We start from the raw sequence: 8,841 nt of genomic DNA on the forward strand, positions 1-8,841 counted from the left end.
CCAAAAGCAAGTGCACATAAATAGGTCAGATAATTGGAGCCGTATCCCTGCACCCATCTACAGCAATGGAGAGAGGGGTTGCTGACCATGCTTTATATTAACTTTCTCTTCTAGGCTGCTGGTAGTCTTTAACTTGCCCTCCTCTCAAATATCAGGTTAGTTACTGTCCTCTCTGCCAGACCTTTAGCACTGGTTAGTTACTTTATGCCTTCCACACATGAGTAGGCTTCATAGATGCTGCACTTGTCACAGAAGCAGCTGCAGGCTGGTACAAATATCTGAGCCCTGTCGTGCCATGCATGCCTTCTCCACACACAATGATCCCTGTCCCCAAACTGTTAAAGAGAGGAAGAGGAGATGAAAGCCATCAGGACAGTGGTAGTGCAATGAAAAAGACACGGGCACCTCAGTTTTACATTCTTCACTGGGCCAAGGGACACAACTGCTTTCTGGAGCTACTGAAAACTGTAATGGAAGTTTTGATGAGTCTTGTGGAAAGAGCTGTCTACATAATACTATTTTTTTTTTTTTTTTATCTGTTTTCCGTATCTGCATTTTCAAAAACATGTGTATGGCATATGTTTCTCATCGTTGACTATGACCTTTGTTTATTTATAGTTTTAAAAACTCTGACTACTGCCAGACACTATTAAAAATAAACATTTTTAATTGTTTTCATGTTTTATCCTCTCCTCCCCTTTCCACCCAAGCCTGACAGGATGAAACATTGTTTTTGCTTGGGATATAGCTACTTCTGCTGCAAGAAGAAAGAGGAATAAGAAGGAAGTTGTATGTGTATTATCAGAATAGTTTTATATCCAACAGTCTGGAAACAAAGCAACTACCAGCCCCCAGCTCCCTTTAATATAGGTCTCCCCATTCCCAGGATCTATCTGCAGCTGAGAGGGCAGAAAAACACACTGTTCCTCTGCCTTTAAGCCCAGCCAAAGTGAGTTGTTTTTTTTTTTTTTTTCCCAGCAGCACAACCTTAACAGGAGAGGCAGTCTTCATTTCCTATATAAACAAACCATTCAGCGTAAGGTGGGTTTTTGTTTCCTCAGGCAGAGAAAAAGCCTTCTGCATCCAAAATGAGTTGCTTTAACTACTAGAATAAATGCTGAAAATGTCACAACTCTGTCGTATCCCTTTCCATCTCTATTTATCAGTTTGTATTTGTTATTTGTAGATATACACCCCCCTTTTTACCTCTATAAGATTCTGATACCAAACCTAGACAAAATGGGTACAAAACACCAAAGAAAAGCTAAAACATCTTTTTTCTAGTCTTTCTGATCATCTGGCTTTTGTGGTTCATCACGCAGATTAGTTTTTTCAAAAAAAAAAAAAAAAAAACTGATTCTGGGGTATACAGTCATGCTCAGGGAGCTAAGATGCCTCACAGGTGTTACAGATTTTACTGTGTGAAGTTAGCCACCCTAACAGCATTGTAGAGCTTGAACCTTTTAGACAATATGCTGGTGAACAGGATAGAAATACATTAAAGGTACTCAAATCTCCCGATAACCTGCTGTTGATTAAAATTCTTGGTGCACCTATCAGAAGAATATATAAAAAATAGAAAAAAAAATCAAAAAGTAGAAGAGCCACTAAGCTAAATCAGTTTCCCAATGTGAATGGGGGTGGATGGCACCACATGTCTCAGTTCTGCATTCTTCCAATTTTCTTCTGTTTGCCTTAAAATTCTTTAGGGAAAACCAGTCTTAGAATGTGTTTTTACAATGCCTGACACAAGGAACACCAAATAAAGCTGGTGCCTTTCAGTAGCAGTTTATTCTTTTTCCCCCCAAAGCCATGTTGGAGCAGAATTGCTTTACATGCTCTGAAGCTGACAGTGAAGGTCCACAAATCCCTCTTTTTTTTTTTCTTTTTTTTTTTTTTTTTGGGTGGAGGGGGGTGCAGGGGAGATAGGGATTGGGGGGTGGAATGGGGAAAGATGACAACAACACAACACAACAAAGGATGCAGGTTATGTGTATTCTTCATCCTGGTGAGGTTTCCCAGCTCTTCCTTCTCCTCCCTTGTAACTGCATGGCAAGGTAAAATCTCCCTGGTAAAGGGAAGTGAAGGAAGTGAAGGAAAAACTGATGCCCTATTTAGGGAGAGCCTTGCAGATGGTGGAGCAGTATAAATCTAATAGAAAAAGGATGATCACAGGATTGAGGTTGTTTCACTCTGGAACGATTACTCCCTTTTTTTCCCAGAAAGGGAGAATATTCTGAGACTTTCATAAAAATTAAGAGCAAGTAAGTGAGTGCATCTGCCTGGGACAGTGAGGTTGTCCAAATAAGGGGGCAATGGAAGTTTTTGCATTCCTCCTGATGTTTCTGGGCAACAGGTTGAAAATAGAGGGGGTGAAGAGTTAAGGACAGCTGTTTTGTTTGAATGATTACTAGCCCATCTGTGAATACAAATTTCTTCTGAATATATTCATTTCCTTTCCTTGGTCCTTTTCCCTATGAACATGTCTATCACTTTGTAAAAGAGATTGCAAATGGAATTTCTGAACTCATCTCTACTTTTGTAGCTACATCTTGACCAGGGAAGATAAGCAAAATCAACCTTTACTGCAGGAAGGAAAGTCAAAGTCCAAGGCCTAAATTAGTGATCTTTGATTTGGAGATCTCTTCTTCAATCTTATCCCAGCAGGTGACCACACTTTGCAGTGTTGATTCACACAGCCTTGTCTATGCTGACTGGAAAGGTAACGTCACTCTTTAACAGGAAGAATGCTGGAAAATTTTACTGCAGAAATTTCCAGTCCATGGCACCCTCAGTACCATTGTGCTTGGGAACTGCTACTCTGTTGAGGTAATACACAAGCTTTGAATTTCCAGAGACACTGCAAAAATCAGATACCTCCATCTGCTGATGCTGCCATTCATGCTTCCTGTCTCAAAAGCACCAAATGGATGTTCTGGATCACGGTGCAGCTTGTGAACCATGGCCAGCAGCATGGATGAACACAGCCTCCAGCTTCCCTGTTTGCAGAGGAGTAAAAACTTGCTTTCATCTCATGACTCCACCAATATTTCAAATCAAATCATAATCCTAATTCATAATCCAGAATTACTGCTGGGTACTTAGATCACCCAGACAAATAAAATACTGCTAAATTGTGATATAATTTAAATTAGTGACAGTATTTCCACTGAACTCAGCATAGCCAGGCTTTCACCCACTAAATCTTGCTCAAATAGCATAACGTTTATTAGTAATCAGGGATTCCACTAATGCTCTGACAGCCTGATCTCCTGCATAAGAAAAACAATAGGAGTTTCCTGAATTATGTTTTAAATAGCAGTAAAATACAATTGACTTTGGAAAAAATATATATACAACTTTGATTTTTGCATATCCAGTAATGGAAAAACCTACTAGCATATTATGTAAGTCATTGTAAAAGTTAATTTTAATTTCTAGAGAATCAGTACGTTAAATTTTATTCTACTTGTAATTAATTGATTGAGAGGTATCCATTGTCAAGACTATTTCTTCGGGATTTAAAAAAGTACCTTCAGCCTACGCATAAACGAGTAAATGGTTTGAACCTCTTGAGTCTTATATTCAAGCCTGACATCCTCCCCCCATTCTTGTGACTCCTATCTGACCACTCCAACATTTTCCTGTAGGAATTGGGAACCTGGTGTTCAAGCAGTTACACCCGAGCTGATACCACTCCTCCTTGAAACCACACATTTCCGCTCACTTTGGTGCAGACTTGTAGCAAACTGGTCTGAGTGATTAAGCAGATGTTCTAGAAAGAAATTCCATTAAAAAAAAAAAAAAAAAAAGGAAGCTTAAACCAAAATTAGACTACTGTAAAGGAACTTCACTGTGCTTTACTGAACGAGGTAGGCAAATGTTATTTCAGATCATTCTACCCATACACATAATGGATTATATTAAGGTATATGCACTGGCAATTTTTCCAAGTGGAAGAGAAAAGAAAGAGGACTTAGAATTGTTCAACTATGAAATAAAAGCAAGTTTACACTTCCTAACCAAAATCTTTATTATATTTCCCTTGCAGGTTAAGTTATATAACTGAAGTAAATAATCAGACATCCAGACTCAGTGTGTGTGGGCATGCACATGCATTTGGGGGAGGGGGGGGGGGGGGGGGTTTCTAATATTTGTGTGAGACCCCACAAAATATGATTGGATAATATTTCAATTCCATTTTGTTGCAAATGTATCAAATACTTACAAGCATCACTGTCTTCTTGTAAACTACCCAGAAGTCACACAAACCGATTTTTAGAGGCAGGGTAAAACTTGTCTAATTTTATTTATAGAGGTGGAGAGAGACAAGGATATCCTTTGGACTACCACAGCTCAAAACTCAGAAAGAGCTTCCTGCTTCCAACCGTGTAACAAGGAAACAGGAAAAGCAAAAAAGTATATATACCAGAAAAATATTCCTCTTATTTGTATATATTATATCAAACCACTATTACTACTGGCCACCAGGAGAGTAAAAAAAAAAAAAGTTTAACATCTAGTCTTTCTTTTAACATCTCATCTCTTTTAGGAGACTTATCATAGATTTACACTTCTGAAATCAGGGCTAACTGCAGAGTTCCTCTGTGTTCAGAGAGTGTTTGTGGGCTAGGAATAGCTATTGACAGAGGAAACAAGCAAGAGGGTCAGGGGACAAGCAAATTAAAAACAAACCCAAAATAACACAAGGATGTACTAATTTAGTAAACAAACTTGTTTTAAATACTGCTGTTGTAAAGAGGATATCTATATCAGATCAATAAAGTATACATATTTATTGAAATTTACAGGAATTCTGGAGGTATTTATTTTCATGTGAAACTCAGACCTGAAATCTGCAAAGGCAACAGGGAGTATTAATAATACATTCCCCACCCCCCAAAGTGTGTTAATCCTGATTAATCCCAATTTTAATGATATTTCACAGCCTGAATTTATTTTTTTGTAAGTTGTTACCACAACACAGTAAATTCTTAGCATGGCTGCCAAATTGATTTAATCTTGTATTTCACTTTAAGTAAAATAGTAGTGTTCAATGTTTTCTTTCATTATAGAAAAGAAACCTCCTAGCTATCTGTTGTTAAAAATGCTCAGTTCTATTAAGGCTCATTAGCAGCATCATCCAGTTGCTATTTCTTCAGGCCCTGGAAGTAAGGTTTTCAGAAACCATTTCATGATGTCATTCCAAAAGGTCCACAGTATAAATAACTCTGAGCACAAGTACATTTAACAAATACAAGGTAGAAATACAAGGCCTGATGACGTCTTATGACGAGTTGTGTGAACATGTAGTAAGTGGCTTTCCGAAAAAAAAAATAATATCTTTTTTCTGTAGGAAGTGCCAGGAAAAAAAAAAAGCTGCTTAGTTGAGACCTAATCTTGATGCTTCAGAGAAGATTTGAAAAAGACATTATGCAGAAGCATGAAAGTCACATGACAGCTTTCTTGTATTTTCAGTTTTAGAGACAAGGACGCTGCCACTGCAAAAGCATCAGATAAACTCAATCTCAATTTGAGCCACTGTAGAGAGGGTCAGCTGCAATCTTGTAGCTTTGCTGCAGTGTTCAGCTCCTTCTCTGGGAAGGTGCAACCTTTCATATCTTAAGCAGGTGTTTGAAGGAATGCTGCTACCATCACTAGTTCATTCAAAGTGTTGCTTCTCCTGGCTTTCAGTAAGGTGCAATAATGTGCTCTAAAATAAGCCAAATTATCCAAGCTGCTTTGAACAAAGACAAACAATCTTTTCTTATCGGTCACAGAATCACAGAATCACAGAATTTCTAGGTTGGAAGAGACCTCAAGATCATCGAGTCCAACCTCTAACCTAACACTAACAGTCCCCACTAAACCATATCCCTAAGCTCTACATCTAAACGTCTTTTGAAGACTTCCAGGGATGGTGACTCCACCACCTCCCTGGGCAGCCTGTTCCAGTGCCTAACAACCCTTTCAGTAAAGAAGTTCTTGCTAGATAAAGGTCCATGATAGATAAAGAAGGTCCATGCTAGATAAAGAACAGATTTGTTTGCCACTTAAAACTGTTGGATGCCTATGATGAACTAATGGCCAGCTGTGAACACTGACCATGAAGATGTTCAAACATTGTCATAGGTTGTAAAACTTTTAGATTGCTGTACAGCTGAGCTGTGTTAAAATAACAGCTGAACTTAAAATAATGCTTATTAATTATCTCTTCCTCTAATCTCCACTTTCCCCCCATCAGTCTAAGTACTTGCATATTATAGAGAATGGTTTAAGCATTAGGAATGTGTTTTGAAGCCAATTTTCTTGACTATTTTTATAGTGGAAAAAGAGTAGACTTGCTTTTGAAGGGTAAAACTTTGAAGTATTATTTCTCCCTCTTGGACAATGAGCATTTCTAGCAATGAAATGGAAGTCTTATCAAAATTCTGTCCCCCAGATTATAACTTGTGTCCATATAGTTCCATCATTACCAGTTTCATCCATCCCTCTATCCTTCCTGCAATATGCTCCGACATTTCATGGTAATGCACAACATCAATTGAACAATCTTAAAATCTTTACAAAGGGTGTGTAAAAGTCTGTCACATCTTTCCACAGGACATATGAGTCAATCAATCCTTTCTGAAAGTAAAAAACAAAACAAAACAACAAAAAAAAAAAACAAACAGTAAAACAGTGCTACTTTCCTTTCTCAACCAACCACTTTTCTTTTTTTCATTTAACTATCAAGACAGTGGTGCTTTTGCTGATATACCAAGAGCCTGATATGGAATTCTAGAACATGGAAATGTCTTCACGGAGTGATAGGTTGAAAGGAAAGGTCTGTGCTGGCAAAGGCAGTTCAACCATAGTGGAATGCCTGGTGCTTCAGCAGACTTGCACTGGCATGCAGACAGTATAACGGCACCATACAGTTGTCTTCCTGGCTCCTTTTCAGCCTGTTTGCCATCATGAATCAAAACACCTAGCACATCTAAGAATTTTTTCTAAGTCTACAAAAGGAAGCTCAAAAATTATCAGTTTTGTAGAAGGTCAAGGGTATGTTTCCTTGTGCCACTTCGGAATGGATTAAAGTGCACAGTACTGCAGCACTCAACTTGGACATCAGTGAAATAAAATAGGAGGTATACATTTTAAAACTTGCACATATTTCCTGAGTGCTCCTGAAGTACAACTATAATAACAAGAATAAACACAGCAAGGATGATGAATAAGGGTTACTTCTAAATGATCAAAGATACAAAATCAAGAAGAAAACATCCATGGAAAAACAAAAATGAAAGTTTTTCCCCTTTGTTCTGTATAACATGATGAATTTTTATCTTGTCTCACATGATTTGAATAAAATTTTGTTTTGTGTTATTTCAAAATAATGGTCTTGCATAAAAATGTATAACAAATACTTGCAAAAAATCATCAATATAATAGAAGCTTTAGTTTTGAGTATGAAAATTCTACAGGCTGGCTGTGGAAGCTGAAGACATCTGATGCTCATTTGTAGAAATTTCTGTACAAGATTACCAAGGAGTTAACTCTCAGCCTCAGAGTTTCTAAAATCTACTCATCAACATTAAGATTCTATCTGTCTGATGTCCCAAGGCAGCCTGGCATTCTGCTGGTTGCCAGAAATTTCTTTGATGGAATAGAGGAAAAAAGCCCATGCCACAACATACAGAGAAGCAAATGGAAGTGAGTGCTCACATAGCCCACAATGGGAATTAAAATAAACACTCAATTTACAACAAGGAATGGGTCTAGAAGTGAGCAAGAAGTCCTTTTTGCTCACTTGCTCATTCTCACCAAAATGAATGATTTCTGAACACGTAAAATTGTCTGAAGAAATAAGATATTTATAATACACAAGCTGTTGATAATAAAACAGTCTCACTAAAGACTTAAATATCAAAATCATAAAGGTGATGGAACTCTGACATGTTTTCTCCCATAGTGACATCCACAGTGACTTCATCGGTATTATGTCAGGTCAGATAAACCAGATTCCTGATGCCCCTCACTTGTTTAGATGTCTTTCCTCAGTTTTTATTGTACTGGTAAGTACCTTCTTATTAAAGGTACACCAACAGGTCCCCTAGTCACACACAGATCATCTTAGCAGTAAACTACATTCAGAACAGTTATTTTAGAAGATCTAATTTTTTTCTTGTACGTAAGTATGTGTGTGTATATATATTTAGTAGAGTAACCTGTTAGAGAAACACAAATCAAGATTCTGCCAAACAGTTGCAAGATCAAAATCTCACCATTGTAATTTCAGTTCACATTACTCTTCCCTATTATATCTACTAGCATTATGCTTCCTTGAATTTGTGCTGGAGGTCATGAGGAAAAGCTTTGTCGTTCCACCCAAAAGTTGTTTAACTCTTAGCGTAAGATAAATAAATTTTATTCCAAAAGAAGTTTAGGACTGCTGATCATCTGCTGTTAATGAACACGCAGAATAATGGAGAAACCTGAAATGTTCTGGATAGGATGACTTCTCCAACGTTTCCCCTAGTTTCTGTATCACAACTTCATATGCATTTTGTAGGTATCAGACCAGTGTCAATGTTCCAAACTGGACTATTAACACTAACACATTAACACATCAGATATAATAAGCATAGGAACTATAATACTCTGTAAACACCATAGCTTCAAACATGTGATATTCTGCTTTAATTTTTTTAGAAATAATTGGCCAATTTAGATATGTGAACTTCCACATTAACCTTTCTTCAAATAGGTTAAGATACTTGTTGAAGAAATGTAGGATGAAAGAGAATTGCTTTACTTTGTTATTTCTTTGCAAAAAAATTCAAGGGGGACACATTCAGA

The sequence above is a fragment of the Anas acuta genome, chromosome 7 (assembly GCF_963932015.1).
Source record: "Anas acuta chromosome 7, bAnaAcu1.1, whole genome shotgun sequence".
Taxonomy (NCBI): domain Eukaryota; kingdom Metazoa; phylum Chordata; class Aves; order Anseriformes; family Anatidae; genus Anas; species Anas acuta.